A 22,089-nucleotide genomic window follows, 5' to 3' on the forward strand; every position below is an offset into this window, starting at 1 on the left:
TGAGCTCTGTGAACCCTTCTCCATTAACAATGGCGTGAAGCAAGGCTGTGTTCTCGCACCAACCCTCTTTTCAATCTTCTTCAGCGTGATGCTGAACCAAGCCATGAAAGACCCCAACAATAAAGACACTGTTTACATCCGGTACCGCACGGATGGCAGTCTCTTCAATCTGAGGCGCCTGCAAGCTCACACCAAGACACGAGAAACTTGTCCGTGAACTACTCTTTGCAGACGATGCCGCTTTAGTTGCCCATTCAGAGCCAGCTCTTCAGCGCTTGACGTCCTGCTTTGCGGAAACTGCCAAAGTGTTTGGCCTGGAAGTCAGCCTGAAGAAAATTGAGGTCCTCCATCAGCCAGCTCCCCACCATGACTACCAGCCCCCCCACATCTCCATCGGGCACACAAAACTCAAAACGGTCAACCAGTTTACCTATCTCGGCTGCACCATTTCATCAGATGCAAGGATCGACAATGAGATAGACAACAGACTCGCCAAGGCAAATAGCGCCTTTGGAAGACTGCACAAAAGAGTCTGGAAAAACAACCAACTGAAAAACCTCACAAAGATAAGCGTATACAGAGCCGTTGTCATACCCACACTCCTGCTTGGCTCAGAATCATGGGTCCTCTACCGGCATCACCTACGGCTCCTAGAACGCTTCCACCAGCGTTGTCTCCGCTCCATCCTCAACATCCATTGGAGCGCTTTCATCCTTAACGTCGAAGTACACGAGATGGCAGAGGTCGACAGCATCGAGTCCACACTGCTGAAGATCCAGCTGCGCTGGGTGGGTCACGTCTCCAGAATGGAGGACCATCGCCTTCCCAAGATCGTGTTATATGGCGAGCTCTCCACTGGCCACCGTGACAGAGGTGCACCAAAGAAAAGGTACAAGGACTGCCTAAAGAAATCTCTTGGTGCCTGCCACATTGACCACCGCCAGTGGGCTGATATCGCCTCAAACCGTGCATCTTGGCGCCTCACAGTTTGGCGGGCAGCAACCTCCTTTGAAGAAGACCGCAGAGCCCACCTCACTGACAAAAGGCAAAGGAGGAAAAACCCAACACCCAACCCCAACCAACCATTTTTCCCCTGCAGCCACTGCAACCGTGTCTGCCTGTCCCGCATCGGACTTGTCAGCCACAAACGAGCCTGCAGCTGACGTGGACTTTTACCCCCTCCATAAATCTTCGTCCGCGAAGCCAAGCCAAAGACATTTCTTCTTCTTACACAAAAATATTTTCCCAAACGAAGATAGGTGACTCTGAGTTCATGCCTGAAAAGGAGTCTGGGCTTAAGAAAACTTGGCAAGGATTTTTCATAGATATGTGCTCCCAAAATATGTTTGTTTGCCAAATCCACTCTTTATTAGAGATCTAAGAGACCTAGTTATAGTCAGAAAATCTAATTTTTATGTCTTTCTTTTTCCCACTGTAACATTCTTTGGTTGATCTGATAATTTCCTGTTTTCCTTTCAAAATGTACACCATTCTTCTATAAAATTAAAAGTTAAACAAAGAAATAAGCAGATGTTACTGGGGTTTGAGCAAACCATGAGCTGTTGCAGAAACACAGATGGTCTGGTGGCATCTATCAATAGAACTGGCCGGTCAGCATTTAACCAATCTAACTGATCAACTCTAACAAGCAGCATCAGTGGGAGAAAGAAAGTTTCTGATGAAGTGTTTTGGCTCTAAACATCAACTATTCTTTCTCTCCCATTGATGCTGTTTGACTCGTTGAGTTCCGACAGCAGATTGTGTTGGCGTGCAGGTAATCAAGTCAGAGAATTTTGCTCCTTTTATTCCTATTAAATTAACTAATTTTTTTTCAATTAATACTAATTTCTTTCTGTCATTCATAGGTATGTAGATATTCCACTGTTTCTCTGAGGTTTTCTATGCCTTGTGTGAAGATGGGCACAAAATATTTTTTTCATTTCTCTGCCTCTTTCTTTTCTCCAACATAATTTCACCTGTCTTTAAAGGCAAGTAACTCACCTTAATTTTAGCTCATCTTTTTCTTTTTACCAATCTTTAGAAGTTCCGACAATTTGTTTTTAGGTTTCTCAGTAGGCTTCTCTCATATTGAATATTCTCTTTCCTTATCAATATCTTGGACTTCATTTACTGAAAATTTCTCAATCCTCATGCATACTGACTTTTTGGCAATAGTTTGTGTCTTTTTCTTTAATCTAATGTTATCTTTAGCATATTTTCATAATCAAGCCAGGGAGCTATTTTCCTGATTAGTTTTTTGGCCCAAAATAATATATATTACTGTAAATGATGTGTTAATTATTAAACATTGATCATTACTCATTTACTGTTACCTTTTAATATAGCTTCCTAATCTACCAACTTGTAGCTCAGGCCTTTGATCATTAGTTTCAAATTAAACTGAATAATTTTCAACATTTTCATAAGAATTAAGTGTAGGAATTAGTCATCGAGCTCTTTGAGTCTGCTGCACCATTCATTAAGATCGTTGCTGATCTTCTTACTATGTTATTTAATGGATAGAGGCACACAGTATTGCTGAATCCAGGACCAATCATGCCAATGAAGCAGACTGGCTGAATGATTAATCTGCAATCTCCTAAAATTAAGAGACCTGATATGATGAGATATGAAAGATAATTCTGAGTGTGGAATCAAAATCAAAAACTTTCATTTAACTCCATAGGGGTAAACAAACAAAACATGCTTAAGCCATGTAAAGAGAAATGAGGACAAAAGGTCAGTGAAAAAAGACTTTGACAATGTAGAGGAAAGCAAGACACAGTTTTAAAGAGGATAATCAGGAGTTTAATGCAAAATAATGACAAACAATATTTGAATAAATAAAGTTTGTAATTTCCAGGATATGAGAATTGGAGAAACATGAGCAATTTTGCAGGGCTAACGTTCAGACAGTCTGAGGAAAAGCACATTTTTGCATGTTTTATTTGGAATAATATGTGTTAAGAAATTCACATGCATGGCAAAAAAGAAAGTGCTCAATTTGTAAACTCCAATCTGTAGATACACAGCTGTGGTCATTTTGTGATCATAACCGAGTGGCGTTATTCTTCGCAATGTATGTTGGCTGGCCAACGTGAGATCCCAATTGTGCATGCTCAGCCAATTAGGTCCATTGACTTGTGAGGAGCAGCACGCGTTTCTGGTGTGGGAGCAAAAGCACTGAATCAGTGGGGAATTGCAACAGAGCGATCCTAAAAAAGAGCTAAATTAGTGGGCCTGCAAGAGCAGAGCCCTGAGGGTAATCACAGGAGTGCGATCCACAAAATGGAATCAAACCCTCAAACGAGCCCTCTGGAGAAGGAGGGGAGCAGTAAAAATTCCGGGACTGCCGGTGGGAGGTTCCTGGATCCCGATGAGTGGAGGCCCCGATGTAGCCCTCCAGAGGCAGAGGTATACCGGAAAAGGTCAGGGATCAACCGGCGGGAGGTTCCCGGGTCCCGATGAGGGGGTGGGCCAGAGGCAAGAGTCTGAGGAGGAAGGCCTCCAAGAAGAGCCCCCATATCACTTCATTAGCACCAAAAATCCAGTGGGCCTGCCGGGGTACAGTGTCCCAGCTGAGGAGCAGCAAGGCCAATCCACCTCCATTGGGGCTGGGATCAGGCGGCAGTGGCCTACCTTAGTTGAAGGTAGGGCCCAATGCCAGCTGCATTGACCTAGCTTTGTTGAAGTTTGGGTTTGCAAACGATAACACCGATGCCGATCTACCTCCGCTCGGGGTGAGAACATGCAACAGAGATCTACCTTCTCTGAAGGTGGAGTCCAAGTCTGGCTGCACCGACCTGGCTTTGTGGAAGCCGGGGCCTCAAAAAGCAAGCAGGAGATGATTGGACCTCAATATATCGAGTAGCAGCAAGCAGGAGTACCCCACACAAGAGTAGGTAGGACCAGAGCCAAACTTAACACGTCATGTAGCAAAGCCGCCCCCTCAACCGGTGAGAATAACCATAAAAAGCCTGAAGAAGGGCGTAGTCTCTGCAGGATGGGCACCTGCTCAATCAGGGCCCAAGAGCAAGGCCTGCCAGAGAGCAGAGGCCTCGACCAGCGATGAAATTGTAAGTTGTCTGGACAAATTGGAAGAACTGGTGACGGCCATGGTGAGCAGGTTTCCTATGCCATCAGAGCAGGGGGAGGACATTAATGATTATACATGGGAAGATGATGAAGGACTGATAATGGAGAGTGAGTCACCCAAATCCACATACACTGCTCATGCCAGTCAGGAGGAGAATATACCAGCTATTGCCGTGAAGTTTGCAGTACTAAAGGGTATCGACCAGCCATTAGAGGCAGATATTGCAGGGTCTATAACATATATGGTGTCAAATGTTTTTCAGGAGACGGTACTAGAAGAATCCATCAAGAAATACTACTGTCCTGTTAACTCTCTTCTGTTGGAGGTGCCAAAGGGACAATTTGAAGGTTCCCACAAGGGCAAAAGGCATGAAATTGCAAAGACTATAGGTGTCACTGGTTAAAGGTATCACAGCATTCGCACAAACGCTCTCACACCATTTATCGGAAGACCCAACAAGATGCTCTGGGGCTGTTATCGAATTCAAACTATGAACTGAATGCCTTCAGGAATGAGCCGATTAAGCCCAACCTAAATGTAAGATATGCTGATTTGTGCAGTCCATCTAACCCTGTAATGAAATTTCTATTTGGTGATGATTTCAGCAAACAGGTGAAAGATTTGAATGAGCAGCAGAAGGCAGGGGCTGGCAATGGTCAGGGGTCCAAGAGCACAGGCAAGAGAACCTGTTATGTTTCACCCCATCGCAGATATGAGGCTACAGCCAGCAGCTCTTTTTTTAGGGCAACACCCTCCGTGGAGACAGTGACAGCAGAATTTTCCCACTCAAAGTGCTTTGCGGAGGTGGGCTCAGAATGGACCAGCCTGCAGACTAGGTGGGTCGAGGAAGTGAACGCTATGCAATTACAGTTGAGTACACTTGATAATTACAAGGCTTTAAATGTTGGCAGTCGATTAACGCTCTTCTGTGATAGATGGTGTAATTTTACCACTGATGCTCCTATTCACCAGGCAGTGAAGGAGTATAAAATCGAATTTGACCCACAGAAATCCCCTCCGATAAGGAGGAAGGGTCTATATACATATATGGGCAGACCACAACTGTTGGAGGCTGTTGGATGCCAAGATCATGGCGTTAAAAAGAAAAAAAATGTTATTAAACATTGTAGCCATGAAAAACATGAGTTTGTATCTTCACGTGACCCAAAAGAAGTTGCGGAACTAGAATGCATATTATTCAGTCGCTATCTGCCCACAGCAAAGAAAGTTCATAAAATTTTCCTGGAAGGGAGAACTATGGCAGCATAAGGCTTTGCCGAATGGGCTGAGCTCGGCGCCTAGGGCATTTACCAAGTTACTGAAGCCGGTGTTCAGGAAAGAGGGGCACATTATAATGGGTTGCCTAGACGATACTCTTATCCTGGGCAGATCATTTGAGGAAACAAAAAGGACAATAGCAGCTACCTCAAGGTTATTAAGCCATATGGGGTTTTCTTATACATCCCGATAAATCAGTGTTGTTTCCTACCAAGAGGTTAAAATTCCTTGGCTTCATTATTGATACAGAAGATATGAGACCTACTCTGCCAGAGGATAAAGTGGCAGAGAACAGGACTACCTGCAGATGGCTCATGACAGAGTGTAGTCCCTTCACAAGAAATGTGGCCAAGTTGATTGGGAAACTGGTGGCGGCTTTCACGGTGATACAACGTGGGCTGCTACATTATAGGTTCCTGGAAAGGGACAAAATATCTGCAATTAAGGCAGCCAGGGGACACTTTGACAGGCCCATGAGGCTAACCAGTGAGGCCATATCCAACGTGGAATGGTGGATTGACCATATCTCGCAGGCTTCCGCAAGGATTGAGCTCAGAAAGTTGGACCTGGAGATCAGGTCAGACACCACTGGCGAAGACTGGGGAGCCACGAATGTAAAGGGCTCTACTGGGGTAGATGGATGGAATTAAAGCTCGGGGAGGCTTCAATTAATGCCTGATTTAGAGGCATTTGGAAATGCTAGCGGGGTTTCTAGCACTAAAGTTTTTCTGTGTGAGGGAAGTTGATATTTATGTACTGCTGAGGTTAGATAATACTTCATTTGTGGCCTACCTCAATAATATGGGAGGTTTTAAATCTCCTTCCTATAACAAGTTAGCCATTGAGACTTGGCGCTGGTGTATTCGGAGGAGTATTTGGGTCCTGCCGGGTCGGATCAACACACAGGCGGACCTGATGTCCAGGAAATTCAATGATAGCACTGAGTGGACTCTGGGTAAGAAATATTTTAAACGGCTAGCAGACACCTTTGGCATGCTGGAGATCAATTTATTTACATCCAGGCTTAATGCCCAGATTCCAAGCTTCGTGTCCTGGCTGCTGGATCCCTAAGCGGAGGCCATTGATGCCTTTACCCTAGACTGGTCAAAATATAACTTTTATGCGTTCCCCCCCGTTCGCCTTGGTGGCGAAGTGCTTGAATAAGATACAGGAAGCCGGTGCCTCGGGATTGCTGGTAGTGCCAAATTGACCTTCCCAATGTTCCCCGTACTCCTTAGGCTTAAGGTGGGGACTCCGTTGATATTCATGAAAAGCAGAGGTCTGTTAATCCAACTGGTGTCAACGATATCTCATCCATTTTCTCACTTAGTCTGATAGGTTGCAGGATCGGAGAGTGAGGATCGACATAAACATTCTGCAGCCTAGAACTCTGGAGATCCTGTGGGCATCTTGGAGAAAGTCTACTCAGAAACAGTGTGCCTCCTATTGTGGGGAAATGGAAAAAGTACCAAATCAGACTAGATGAACAGTCGGCCTCTATCGGAGGTATACTAACAGATATGTTCTATGTGCAGGGGGTCAACTACAGCGTGGTGAACACAGCAAAGAGTGCTTTGATGTGATGTTCCAGGATTCTGAGCATGAAATGATGAACCACCCCCTGATCAAATGGTTTATGAAAGGAGTGGTTTGAGATGTAAAGATTGTTTTGGACTATCTAAGACTACTGTCACCAACTTCCAGTTTAGATTTATGTAGCCTGTCCCATAAGCTGATAATGCTAGTGGCCTTGGCATCAGCCCAGAGGGTACAAACTTTGTCTCACATTCATATGGACTATATTCATTGGGAGGAGGACTGTGTAAGCATTCAATTACAGATATTTTGAAACATAACAGGCAAGGGAGAATTGGGACATAATTTTCATTGTATGCATACAGAGAAGCTGAATGATTATGTGTGTTGGATTGTTTAAAAGCCTGTGTTGTATGTACATAGGTGGTGAGCAGTTTCAGCTCAATTTTGTATACCTGCTCAGTACATATGTTGTCAAACCCTTGCCAATTTCATTTCATTGATGAATTCTTCCATTTCAGTTGCTGTGGTAATTGAAATAGATTTCATTGCAGTTTCAGTCGCAACTGTGTGCCTATGGTTTGTCATTTTAAAACTGTTTTTGATCTGTCTTTTTAGGCTCTTCCCCCTTTTGCAAAAGTGGCTTTGATAAAAAAAGATTAGTTTTGCACTCGTACATGGTTGGCCAAGACTAGTCTGATTCCTGGTATGTGGTTTGTTCAGCAGCTTCATGGAATGTATTTTCTGGCAGTGTATTTTGCCCTTTAACAAGCTGCTTGGTTTTACTGTTGAATTTTGATGTCGACCACTGCATTGCCGAAATAGGCAGTTAAATTTTGCCAGTTTGATTTCTTGAAACTAAAACAATGACAGAAAAGTTCCAATTTTTGTTGTTCCAGCTGGTTAGGCTCAGATCTTTTAGCGAGACATGAGCAAGGTCCCAACCTCAGTGTTATCTGGCCATTTCTCTTTGTGGATGCTTCCTGGCCCACCAAGTCTTTTCATTTGTTTTTGCATATGAACACCAGATCAGGCCCAGGGTCAAGTAGCTTCCTAATACTCCATTGCTGTGGGTGACAAAAGGTGATACTTTTGTTGTTAACATATTTCTAGCATTCCTTGTTAAGAGCACACTGCAGCAGGATTACCAATGCTGGGGAGCTGGGAGGTCTTCTGATCATTGATCTTTCAGCCACCATGCACAGAGTAAGTCATTGGATGATTCAATCAGATTTTTATGTCTACAAAATAACTGAAGCAGGATTGTACTCTCTATTCTGATATTTTTTTGATTATTCACTTCATAACTGTCAGTTGTGTAATTTCAGATGTTGTTTAGAGCATTCTGCACATGGAATAAAGGGGATTTTATCCTCCAATTGGGCCTGACAGTGATTGGTCAAAAGCTATAAAATTTAATCTATACCCTAACATTGACTTTGATAAGCAGTTCAGTACATTTGTGCAGGAAAAAAGTATCCACAAGTAACTCTTAATGAGAGATGTGGTCTTGGAAGAAAATTTATGAGTCAGATCCAAATGACCTATTCTACCCTTATAAACAGGGGAAAAAAAAGTCTATCCTGTGTGGTGCGCTGTTGGACAGAATCAGACACACACAAGGTAAAAGACTGCGCAACAGGTTTTAATCCACAAAGACTTCCACAGAGCCAGGCTGGCTATGGCTGCAGCAACTCTGTGTGAGGCCAGTGCAGGCTTATATCCCAGAGGGTGATCGACACCCGACCGGGTGGGGCTTGACCCATTCAGGCTGACTGATTGACAGCCGGCCAAGTGTCCTGTCCCCTTTCACTCCTGCAGGTACAGAGGTTGCCCCCTGCAGTAGGCCGGTGATGTACCACCACATCCTGTAATAAATCAACATTCACAAAAACCATCAGTGGGTTCTACATTGGTCCATGAATCTGCTTTACAAAATTATGCCCAGATTTTTATAAAGCTTAACATTTGCGTCATTTAAGCAGTCATCACATATATTCCAATCGAGTCAGCATGCAGCAGGACCAGATAATTAGATTTCCTCATTTCCGAGAAAGGATTTGCCATGAAAGTATCACCTTGCCTGCTGCCTCTGCTGGGTGCCAAGTGGATAGCTGTGCATTGCTGTTTGCATTTCAAATTTCTGGTATCTGTGGTTTTTTGATTTGTGTTCATATTCTCTGCGTATGACATACTGGCAACAAACACAATATCCAGGAAAAAACCCCACATCTGCTTAGACCTGTGTCATGCCAAACAAAACTAACTTTTAAAAGATCATTCATCATAGAACACTATTTCCCAGAAGCTCTCAGAGTATGGACATTGTAGTCATTGCCTTGCTCTTTCCCTTCTTACCAATGTTTGCTATAATAAGAGGTTGTTGTGTTCAGTGAATTTTTTTTATTATAAATACCAAACATAAACAATCTTCTTGATCCATTTATCTTATGAACACTCATGGGTGTATTGTCTTTTTGAGTACAGCTTAAAAAATATTTAATAAGTTATATGGTGTTGAGGGTAGATCACTTGCAGGAATTATGTTCAGAATCATCTTCATCCTTTACATTATCAACTCACAGTGGCTGCAATGTGTACAAGATGCACTGCATTAACTCATTTGGGGATCAAGGTTACTTCAGCAGCAATTTACTGGTTGTGGCCACCTGCAATTTTGGAATCAGAAAGGCCAATTTGCAAAGATTTGAGAGTGAGGCCGAGGGAGAAGATATTCTTCAAACTAGTAAAGACAGGGTCTGTAATTGTGGAGAAATACCATCTTTTATTCCTGGCCCCCAAAAATTAAGTTTAAAACATCTTTCAGAGCTTTTGCTTCTTCCATTTTAGGAAGCCACTTGTTCAAGACATCCTACTGAAACAGATATTCTGTTCTGAGGTTTGTCATAGTGAGGTCTGTCATAGCAAGAGTAAATATCTTGTGAACAGAGGAAAAAGGTTCAAGAATGTTCTCAAAGTCTCCTTGCAGAAATCAACAGTCCCCTGACGATTGGGAATCCCTATACCATGCCTGCTCAAGATTGCAGAAGGTGTATTTCAGATGGCATTGAGAACATTCCATCTATGAAATGGGAGTATTCAAGAACTCAGCATAAACTGCGAGCAGAACACAACCTTACAAGCTTCTCATCTGTTTGTATTTTTAGGTTCTTTGTGCCCCATCTGTAGCTGAATCTGTAGATCAACATTGGTCTCTGCAGTCAGCTCAGAATCAGAGTGTGAGCAAGTTATTCTTGATCCTAAGAAACTCCCTGAGAATATCTATACTGGCATCCAATTGATACATACTGTATGTACATTGTTGAATCTGGATTGTGGGCTCTAAGTCAGGTTAGTTTATTCACCACTGGTCAAAACATGAAGGTTAAACCCTCCCTGAAAGAAATTGGTGTCAAATAGAAACACTCAACTTTATCTCCCATTCTGTTTGGTTGTTGAAGAGTAGTTGGATGAATTGCAAAAAAAAAAAGTATTGCCAGAATTAAAGCCAAACTTTTTTTTCCATAAATCCAAGCAAATGATCCCATGCATTAACATTTTGATACAGTTGCCATTAGCAATTAGCACAATGTTGTTACAGCACTAGCAATTAGGACCAGCGTTCGAATCCTGTGCTGTCTATAAGGAGTTTGTACGCTCTCCCTGTGTCTGTGTGGGTGAATTGGGAGACACAGCCTCGTGGGCTGAAGACCTGGTCAAAGACATGCAAAAAGTATTTGAATGGAGTTGAATTATCAAAACATTTAAAAAATTCAAAGTATAAAGAATTATCAAACACAAAAGTAGAACAATTCAATCGCTTATCTGCACCTACCTTTGTCCATTGGGTCTGTAACCCCATGCAAATGAACAGGATTGCTGCTGGATATCAGTGACATGCACCACTAAGGTTGAAGGCCAAATTAGTTTGATTCGGCCTGTCACTCATTGCTTTCATGCAGTGTAGAAAATCTCAGAATTTTCATTCCAGTGATCATAAAGGAAATTTTATGCAACTGTGTTCTACCACAAACAGACACGCATATGACTTCCACTAGAAAATGGACTTAGAGTAAGAGTTAAGTTGTCAGTTGACTTGGGAAAGTTGTCTCTTGGTTGAATGTCCAAGCCTTTAATTAAAAAACACTATGAAATTCACAGTAAAATCAGTGCTCAGTTGATAACTAGTTTTCTTTTTTGATGTTTCTATGGTGCATTACTGAGTGATGTCTAAATAGTTTAAAAAAATTAAAAATGTAAAATCAAACACTGTCAACTGGAATGTTTATTCATTTGGAAAAGTCTTATTTTACTGGTTTTTCCAGACTAAATCCAAAATCAGTGCAATTAGAATAAGATTCCATTTCTCAAGCCCCTTCAAAACAAATCCTTCGTCTAGACAGGCCACTAACAAATTGAACCGAATTCAAATGCCACAGAAGCTGACACAAACGTAGGCACTTCCCCCACAAAAGTAACCTGATAAAGTGGTAAATCTTAAACCAACAAGAAATTTTGATCCAAACAATTTCTAACATTGTTAATATCACACTTTCTCCGAGTAAGTTAGCCTCTACTGATTGCCAATCAGATCTGAGGTGCTGATCATTTCTTCCTTGGTACCTCTATAATTTACATTTACATATTTGGGTTGTTTGATTTTAAATGCCAATGAAATAGCCCACAAGGAATGTAATCTTTCAGTTCATGACCCTTTGAGAACACAAACAAATAATCTTTCATTTAATCCATCTAGTGAAGGCCAAAGGCACCTTTTTTTTTCTGTAAAATCTCAGAGAGACTCAAAGTATTTTAACTAATTATAGTTAAAATTATAGAATTATAATTATAGAAAACCTGCCAACACTAGGATAGAGTGCAATACACATCCCAGAGAATCTTAGAAAATCACACAACATCCATAGGAAGGCCTTTTATTTCCAATGGATGCTGTGTGACCTGTTGAATTTCTTCATGTGTTTGCTTTACTACAATCTTGAGGTAAGCATGTAGCCAGATCATACTAGATCAGGTCAACTACCCATATTTAGTTTTTGCAGATGTAAAGAGCAAAATGTCTGGATTCCGCACTCGAGTGGTGCCTCGTGAGTGGATTCTGAGAGATGAATTGGCTGCAGCTGGTTTACAGCAGAGGGTCTGCCCTTGGGATGTGCTGAAGTCCTTGATGACTATCAAAGGATTTTGAGGTTATTTTAGATTAATGGCCAAAAACATGCAAAAAGTATTTGAATGGAGTTGAATTATCAAAACATTTTTTAAAAATTCAAAATATGGATAAAGTATTATCGAACACAACCGCTTATCTGCACCTACCTTTGTCCATTGGGTCTGTAACCCCATGCAAATGAACAGGATTGCTGCTGGATATCAGTGACATGCACCACTAAGGTTGAGGGCCAAATTAGTTTGATTTGGCCTATTACTCATTGCTTGCATGCAGTGTAGAAAATCTCAGAATTTTCATTCCAGTGCTCATAAAGGAAATTTTATGCAACTATGTTCTATCACAAACAGACATGCATATGACTTCCACTAGCAAATGGACTTCGAGTAAGAGTTAAGGTGTCAGTTGACTTGGGAAAGTTGTCTCTTGGTTGAATGTCCAAGCCTTTAATTAAAGAACACTATGAAATTCACAGTAACATCAGTGTTCAGTTGATAACTAGTTTTCTTTTTTGATGTTTCTATGATGCATTACTGAGTGAGTATGCTGTAAGGAATGGTACATTTCTCTCTCTAAACTAGATTGCAATTGTGTGGGCAATAGACCAAAGTTATTCTGAGTTTTCTATTTATTAAAATCTCATTTGTCCTTAACAATGCATTCTTTAAAGTTCTGTATTTGACGGCATATAAGATCCACAGGCATACAAGCATCCCCCCCCCCCCCCCACTCAACCTAATTTCAGCAGGGAATATTCAGATCTTTTTTAGTGTATGTACATGTAAGTTGGTGAATTGGTTCTTCATGCAAGGCCCCTTTGTACCTAGTATGTGTGTTTCACTGTGTTGGGCTAAGAAGATAGGCACCCATGCTTGTTTGTGGCCTGCTGATGGCCTCCTCATACATGACAAACAGCAGCAACACATTCTCCTGCCTGCCACACGCCAAGGCTCCCCCCTCACTGTGAAAATGCTGATTGATTGACAGGTGCGGCAGGACCTGAGGGTGAGTGAGGGCAGGAAGGAGAGAAGGCGGTCACCAGGGCAATGCACTGCTGTGGGGAGCATATCCCGCCAATTGATTGGCGGGCACACCAAAAATATGCATACCAGGGAGGAGGGGAGTCAGCAGGGCAACGGGCTAGGCCCACTGTTGTGGGGAGCAGGTCCCGCTGATTGATTGACAGCCACACGGGACACATGTTTTGGCTTCTTGGACCATTGGGATCCCTTTTGGGGACGGCATGACCTTTACAAGAAGGATGGGTTACACCTAAGCCCAAAAAGGGTCAATATATTGGCAGCTAGGTTTGGTAAAGCTGTCGGATGCGGTTTAAACTAATTTGCCAGAAGGATGGGAACCTGTATGATAGGGCAAAGGACAGGAAAGATAAAATAGGAAAAGTTAGGTTAGGCAGCGAAAGTAAAAAATCAGAAAGAGCAAGGTGGGTGAAAAAAGCAAATCTGATGGCTTTATTATCTTAATGCAAGAAGCATTCAGAACAAGGTAGACAAATTGGCTGTGGAAATTGAGACAAACAAATACGATTTGATTGGGATTACAGAAACATGGCTGCAAGGTGGGCAAGGCTGGGAACTTAACATCCCGGGGTAGACAATATTTAGGAGGGATCGGCAAGGAAGAAAAGGGCGGTGGGGTAGTATTGATGGTGAGAGAAGGGACCGACACGATTGACAGGAAGGATATCAACTCGGAAGATGCGGAATCTATATGGGTAGAACTGAGGAATAGCAAGGGGCGGAAAACGTTAGTGGGGGTGGTATATAGGCCTCCAAATAGTAATGTAGAGGTGAAGGAAGGCATGAAAAGAGAAATTAGAGAAGCCTGCAATAAGGGAACAGCTGTCATCATGGGAGACTTTAATTTACATATAGATTGGACTAGCCAAATTAGTAACAATACTGAGGAGGAGGAATTCCTTGAATGTTTACGGGACGGTTATCTAGACCAATATGTCGAGGAACCAACTCGGGAACAGGCCATTTTAGACTGGGTATTATGCAATGAAAAGGGGCTAATCAGCAATCTTGTTGTACGAGGCCCTTTGGGTAGGAGCGATCACAATATGATCGAATTCTCACTCGACATGGAGAGTGAAGAAATTAAAACCGAGACTAAGGTCCTGAATTTAAATAAAGGGAATTATGATGGTATGAGACGGGAGTTGAGTAAGATTGGTTGGGTGGTGTTTATGGGGGGGTTGACAGTGGAAAGACAATGGAAAGCAATCACAGATCTAATGGAAGAATTGCAGAAATTGTTTATACCGGTTTGGCATAAAAATAAACCAAAAAAGGTGACTCAACCATGGATAACAAGGGAAATTAGAGACAGCATTAGGTCCAAAGAGAGAGCCTATCAATTGGCCAAAAAAAGTACCAAATCCGAAGACTGGGAACAGTTCAAGATGCAGCAGTGGAGGACAAAGGGATTAATTAAGAGGGCAAAAATAAATTACGAAAGTAAGCTTGCGGCAAACATAAAAACCAACTGCAAAAGCTTTTATAGATATGTCAAGAGGAAAAGATTGGTGAAATCCAGAGTAGGTCCCTTGCCATCAGAATCAGGGGAATATATAATGGGGAATAAGGAAATGATAGACCAATTAAATTCTTACTTTAGTTGTTTTCATAAGAGAGGATACAAATAACCTCCCAAGGATGTTGGGAAACAGAGACTAATGCAAGGGAGCTGCTGAAAGAAATCAGTATCTCGAAGGACATGGTCTTGGGGAAATTGAAAGCCGATAAATCCCAAGGGCCTGATAATCTACATCCTTACTTAAGGAAGTGGACATTCAGATAGCAGATGCTTTAAGAATTATTTTCCAGAACTCGATAGATTCAGGATCAGTACCCATGGACTGGAGGGTAGCTAATGTTACCCCAATATTTAAAAAGGGGGGGGTAGAGAAAAAGTGGGGTAGAGAAAAAGTGGGGAATTATAGACTAGTGAGCCTTACATCAGTAGTGGGAAAAATGATGAAATCCATTATTAAGGATGTAATAGCGGAGCATATGACTAGCAGAGAAGGGATCGGACAGAGTCAGCATGGATTTAGAAAAGGTAAATCGTGCTTGACAAATCTATTGGAATTCTTTGAGATGGTGACAGGTAAAATAGATGAGGAGAGCCAGTGGATGTGGTGTACCTGGACTTCCAAAAGGCCTTCGATAAGGTCCAACATAAACAACTGGCATGCAAAATCAAGGCTCATGGGATTGGGGGCAAGGTATTGATGTGGATTGAGAACTGGCTGGCAGATAGAAGACAGAGAGGTGAGATAAACGGCTCATTTTCTGAGTGGCAGGTGGTGACCAGTGGGGTCCCACAGGGATCCGTACTGGGTCCCCAGCTGTTCACAATTTACATTAATGATCTAGATGAGGGGATTGGATGTAATATCTCCAAATTTGCAGACGACACTAAGCTAGGAGGGGTTGTGTGCACTGAAGAAGGGGTCAGGAAGCTCCAGTGTGATTTGGATAAATTGGGGGACTGGGCAGATACATGGCAAATGTACTACAATGTGGATGAATGTGAAGTTATCTACTTTGGTAATACAAACCGGAGGGCAGATTACTATTTGAATGGCAATAGATTGGGAGATGGGGAAATGCAGAGAGACCTAGGGGTTCTTGTGCACCAGTCACTGAAGGCGAGCATGCAGGTATAGCAGGCGGTTAAAAAGGCAAATGGTATGTTGGCCTTCATATCGAGAGGGTTTGAGTATAGGAATAAGGATACCTTACTGCAGCTGTACAGAGCCTTGGTGAGACCACACCTGGAGTATTGTGTGCAGTTTTGGTCGCCTTATCTGAGGAAGGATGTTCTTGCAATGGAGGGAGTGCAGAGGCGATTCACCAGGCTGATACCTGGAATGGCAGGAATAACTTATGAAGAAAGATTGCACAATTTGGGATTGTACCCTCCGGAGTTTAGAAGATTGTGAGGGGATCTCATAGAGACATATAAAATTCTGGCAGGACTGGACAGAATGGATGCGGAAGGGATGTTTCCAATGGTGGGGCAGTCCAGAACCCGGGGCCATGGTTTGAGGATAATAGGCAAACCATTTAGAACTGAGATGAGGAGGAATTTCTTTACCCAGAGGGTGGTAAATCTGTGGAATTCATTGCCACAGAGGGCAGTAGAGGCAAGTTCATTTAATATATTAGATATATTTCTTCAGTATAAGGGAATTAGGGGTTATGGAGAGAAGGCGGGGACGGGGTACTGAACTTTAAGATCAGCCATGATCTCATTGAATGGCGGAGCAGGCTCGAAGGGCCGAATGACCTACTCCTGCTCCTATCTTCTATGTTTCTATGTGTGCCCACACAAGGGTGGAGGGGAGGCCAGTCACCAGGGCAGTGGGTCAGGCCCAACGTTGCAGGGAGCAGGCTGTGGCTTCAGCTCAATAGACTGCTCGCTCACTGCCACCTGCCCCTGCACCTCATTCAATTTGAGTGGGGGACCATGCTCATCAAATAAAAGCTCAGCGTGAAGCCTGCTCACGGAGGCCCAGTGCTCTCCTCAAAGCAAGCGATCAATTATACCATCAGCATGTACTACAAACACGGTTTTGCGCTGCTGGCAGAGGCCGCCGTGGTCGGCCTTCTAACTGGGGGAAGTGAGCAGCAATGGTGGCTCGAGAATGCACTGACTAGCTGAGGGAAGGTAGTCTATAAAACTGTGGGCCCACTTCCTGGACAGTCGCAGCACTTCTGCTGGCTTCTTGAAGTTGGGAGAGTAACTGGCAACCTGCTATATTTTAACTTTGCATGCAAGACCTGGGAGATTTTTGAGCCAATTTTTGGGGGAAAAAGTTGTCTTGTATGCTGTCAAATATGGTAGTTTTCTGCGCTTCCAAAACTCCTGAATGGACATTAAGAGCTCTAGGGTTGAGGAAGCAGAGTTATCTCAGCAAATTTGTTGCAGTTTCAGATTAGCAGGTGTGCTCCATCACAACTGTGTCAAACCCAGAAAAATAGAGATGAATTTGGTGACAGCATCATCAATATATGTGTTAGTGTTTAATAGTTGAATCCATGTCAAATTTTGTCATGTAGACACCATCATTTAATCCTTATATCTGTGGCTTCACAATGATTTAAAAGTCTTGTTTAAATCAGGGAAACAAAGTCTTGTAACAGCATGGCACTGCATTTTCATAAGCAAGACCTATCAAACATCAAAAGAAACCGGGAACACACAAGAAACCACACATATTGGATTTTGGAGCAAAACTCTAGAGAGTATCAACCGAAGTCTCAAAGACAAGGAGATGATCGTGGACTTCAGGAGGATGAAGAACAACCAGCCTCCACTACACATCAATAACTCTGTAGTGGAGAGAATGGAGAGCACCAAATTCCTTGGATTTCACTGAAGTAGTGATCATGGCTACACAACATCTCCTCACTTGTCAGGAATGTGCAACAGTGATTGCACTTCCTGAGAAGACTGAAGAGGGCAAGGCCTCTATTATGTCAACCTTGTACAGGAGCTCTTTTGAGAACATCCTGGCCAGCTGCATCAGTGGGGTGTGATTGCTGCAGAGAAGTGGATTGCAGGTAAATCCCCGGCACAATAAGAGCAGCAGAGAGGATTATTGGAGTCTTCCTCCTCCCCTTCGACGTGATCTACCTGGATTGTTATCTGAAGAGGGCATGCAGCATTACTGAGGACCTCTTCCAACCTGCACACAGCATCTTTCAGCTGCTCCTGTTGGGAAAGTGATGCAAGAGTATCAGAGCCAGCACCACCAGGCTTCTTCCCAAGGGCAGTGAGAATCCTGAACGACGAAAGGAACAGCTCTTACTAACTATCTGAGACTCTCATATTCATGAAACAATATTTATTTATTTGGCTATATGAATACTTGTGCTGTATATGTATTGTTTCTCTGTATGTGTGTTATGTCTGGTTGTGTATCTACGTGTTTTGCATGAGGACTGGAGAACACTGTCTCGTTGTGTTGTACTTATACAATTAGATGACAATAAACTTGACTTGAAAATGCAATCTGCTGGGACAAAAGAACGGTCAACATTTTTGAGTTGGAATCCTTCATCAAGACAACCAAAAGATTGACCATTCTTTTTCACTCACCGATGTTGCTCAACCCGCTGTGTTTCTCCAGAAGATTGTATTTTGATTTGGAATGTGAAAAAGAACTTGCTGTTAAATTTGATGCTGGATAAATACAAATTCTAACCCCAATGCTCTTTCTTAAGCAATGCCATGGGATTCTTTGCATTATCTTGAGAGGAAAGAGGAGACCAGGCTATCTCAATGGCTGATATAATCTAAAGGAAAACCAGGCATTCAGTTGTTCTACAGGAACAAAATCTCAGGTGAACCTATTGTAAGTCTCGGACATACAACTGGCATGCAATGTCTTATCTTTTTGTATTTTAAAACAAAGTCTTGTGGCATCAGGCCAAATATAGTTAAGGAAATCTCCTCTTGCTTTACAGCATCGTCTTTCCTCAGTTGCTGAATCAGTATACTCTTGTCTCTGAATGACACTTGGAAGAAATACTGAAAATAGAAAGGACACAAATGACAATCACCAAGGGGGCTCAGTAGCACTATGACTGACCAAGCCAAATGGGTCCTGAAGGGTGTTGCTGCCAGACTAAAAAATGAGGCAGAGTTATCCATCCACAGCAGCCACATACATCAGCACCACGTACAAGTTCAATACTCTGCATATCCTTCATTCTTCCTTCAAAATAAAAGAAGGGATCAACCCTGGTTCCACATGGAGTTAAGAGTGCCATTGCTGAGAGCAACAGCCATTGGGGTGCAGCCAAAAATGAGGAACCAATCCGATGAAGATGACATGAAATTACATGCGTGCTACCAAGCCAAAAACTGTGCACATTTGAGAGAGTATGGCCAATGGATCAGAACATACTAATATCGTCACACCAAATCTAATTATGAATGGTAATAGAGGCACAAATAAACAGGTGGTGGCTGCACCAAGAGGATCTTCACATTCCTCAACCACAATGACCCCTTCATTACAAAGACAACAGTGAACCAACTCCAACCATGTTCAGCCAGATATGCTAGATATGCCATCTCACTTCTTCCTATGACAATGTCATATTCCATCTGGGCAACCTCCAACCAGATGGCATTAACATCAACTTTGGTTTCTTTTACCCCCAACCCCCTATCTTTCCTTATATCTCCTCTTCCTCTCTCGCTCTCTTCCCTTTTCCTTGTCTCCTTTCCCCAGCTCTGCATCCACAGATCCTCAAACAACTCTTCCTGCCCAGTCCATTCTTACTTTTCCCTCTCCTGTGTTCCATCCATGTTCAATTAACACCTTTTGTCAGTTGCTTTTCCCCTGCCCCATTCTTCCCTCCTCAGCCTTTTAATTTAGGTGCCTGTCTGCTTTTTAATAATACATTGAGGAAAGGCTCACCCAAAACATTGGTTATTTATCTTTACCTCCTATGGACACTGCAAGACTGCTGAGTTCCTCCAGCATTTCTGTTTTTACACCATCACAGAAGCTAGTCTTTGACTAAGTTGATTCAATCATCTGTGCTGTCCCTGTCCTCCCACATACTGTAATTAGAGCACAGGACTACCCCAACTGCCTCCATCACCTGCCTCTTTATTTAAATTAGAGTAATTAAAGATAAACTCAAAACAGATTTACCAAACCTTACCTCACAGGGAGCTCTTCCCCAGTTTCCTGCTTGCCAAAGCTTCTCAAGCCCCCACTCCTTCCTTTATCCACTCATCCCTGGCTGCTCCTTTATCTTGCCCTACTTTTATTGGCCTTCTACCAATTCACTTAATTACCGTCTCCCACAAATCAATGGCCAGCTGTCTCTATTTTAAACTACTCACCAACCACCCGCTCCTCCCACTCCATCTCCGAAAATGAAGACCCGACTCCACGAGCAGTCATTCTTGAATTACAAATCATTCATTTGTTTTAACCACAAAGGTTCTGTTAACATTTTCTGTGGTATAGGTAATTTACTTTTCTGTAATTGAATTTTTAGCTTTTTTTTTAACAATAAAACTAGATCTTCCCAATCAAACAAGCAGATAATAAGTGCATGTGAAATTAATGATTCATCACAAAATAGTTCACATTATCCTGACTATATAACATCCCTCCTTCTCAAGATAACAAAAAAATTAATGTCCTTTATCACTTTCTTTCCAGTGCAACTTAAGTAACTGAACTTGTACACTCGGTAAAATATAGGTTTCTGTTGACACCGTGGTTAAATGAAAAAAAAAACACACAAATGCTGGAGAAACTCAGCAGTTTTTCAATGAACCCATGACCTTTGGGGTAATATGGGGATGATGTAGTGATAACAAACCCATACTCTGCAGCCAGCTTTCTGAATTCTTGTGACGTGAACTGTTTTCCATTGTCACATACTTACTTGGGTATTCCTTGTTCAGCAGAGTGCTCTCATTTCTGAGGTAATAGTTGATGCTCTCAGGTCTTTCACCCTTTTGATGAATGGAAACTTAGAGTTGTAACAGGCTACTATTAAATTCCACTCTTGACTCTTGATGAACAAGTCTGCTCCCACTGTGTGGAATGGCCTGGCAGGTACTTCTGTGGAAATCATTTCCTCTTTTTGCAGCAACAATTTTTAGTCTTGTGAGGAAGTTATCAACAGTTTCATCAGTCTCTTGCATTAAGCCTTGAAATTCATAGCATTTAATTCTATTATTAGACCTGGGTTCTAGGTGAGAAACAAACTTTGCAAATATCTGCTCTGGATCATTTTTATCCACCTCTGTAAGCTCCCAGCCATTAAATAAGTCCAGACCTCACTCCCCTGTTCAGAAAAGTTTATAACTGACCTTCTCCTCTGCTGTTGCATTTTGAAAATAGTTTTTGAAAGCTAAATTGCAATTTTGCTGAAACTTTTTAAATGATTCAACAATGTCTTCAACCTCCCAGTCCATCACTGGGTGAACTGCTGTTGCTCCGGCCATTTTCTTTCAGTAATGTTTTTTTTACTCTTCCCCTTTGTATTTCAGTGACTTTAAATTAATTGTATGGCTTTATTCTTGTTCTCTTATATCACTGCCATCATGTTACCTCTCTGGAGTTACTTGGGAGGCTTCTTAAATAACTTTGAGATGCAAGATTCAAAGAACAAAAGAGACTTTACTCACTGATGTCATCCACCATCTCAGGAAACAGTTCACACACCCATATACATATACATACGGCCCACAGTAGTGCACTACCGTTACAACAGTGAGAAAGGTGTATTCTTACGTGGTTACAAAATAGTTCACACTATCCTGACAGCTGGTATTTCTGAATCAGGAAAGAAAAAAAAAATTCTTAATTCTTTTACACTGAATGAAAACTGCTTGATGGAAACTGCATTGCAATTCCCATGATTGTTTAGCTTGACCAGAAATTACAAATCATTCAATTGTTTTAACCACAAAGGTTTTGTTAACATTTTCTGTGTTATAGGTAATTTACTTTTCGGTTATTGAATTTTTAGCTTTTAAAAAAATAAAACTAGATCTTCCCAATCAAACAAGCAGATAATAAGTGCATGTGAAATTAATGATTCATCACTTAGGTACAGTTTAAAATATTTGAATGGAACATTTCCCAGGTTGGAGAACTGCATCAAACCCAAATACATTATTAACAGATTATGTTTTGGCAGACAATTACTGACATAAAGATAAGTGTTATTGAATTATAACAGATTCCTTGTGAAAACTAGACGCAGGTCTTTTGTTACATGGCACAAGATGATTTGAGCAGTCATACCACACACTAATTTAAGTGATAACTGTCTAACCTTTATCTCATATAGCTACACTTTGTGATTAATTTTTGGCCATTTATTAAAAATTGACTATATGTAGTGTGAATGCCTAGTTTGCAACAAAACATTCTGGTGATAGACTGCAATAGCTAGCTTGAAATTTTTGAATTACA

At 42.0% G+C, this 22,089-nt stretch overlaps 1 long non-coding RNA gene across 3 annotated transcripts in view; it reads left to right on the top strand.

The window, feature by feature from the left end:
* LOC138736774 (uncharacterized) overlaps positions 1-22,089 on the top strand; it is a 28,314-nt gene that overhangs the window by 3,187 nt on the left and 3,038 nt on the right. Inside the window, exons 2-3 of one of the 3 annotated variants that reach the window (XR_011340559.1) lie at positions 4,359-4,633; positions 18,356-18,475. This is a non-coding gene — a long non-coding RNA (uncharacterized lncRNA). Of the gene's footprint in view, positions 1-4,358; positions 4,634-6,704; positions 8,282-18,355; positions 18,476-22,089 lie in introns of those variants that run through there. The other 2 variants (XR_011340561.1, XR_011340560.1) reach the window with 2 other exon arrangements.

This window comes from Narcine bancroftii, chromosome 6 (genome assembly GCF_036971445.1).
Source record: "Narcine bancroftii isolate sNarBan1 chromosome 6, sNarBan1.hap1, whole genome shotgun sequence".
Taxonomy (NCBI): Eukaryota; Metazoa; Chordata; class Chondrichthyes; order Torpediniformes; family Narcinidae; genus Narcine; species Narcine bancroftii.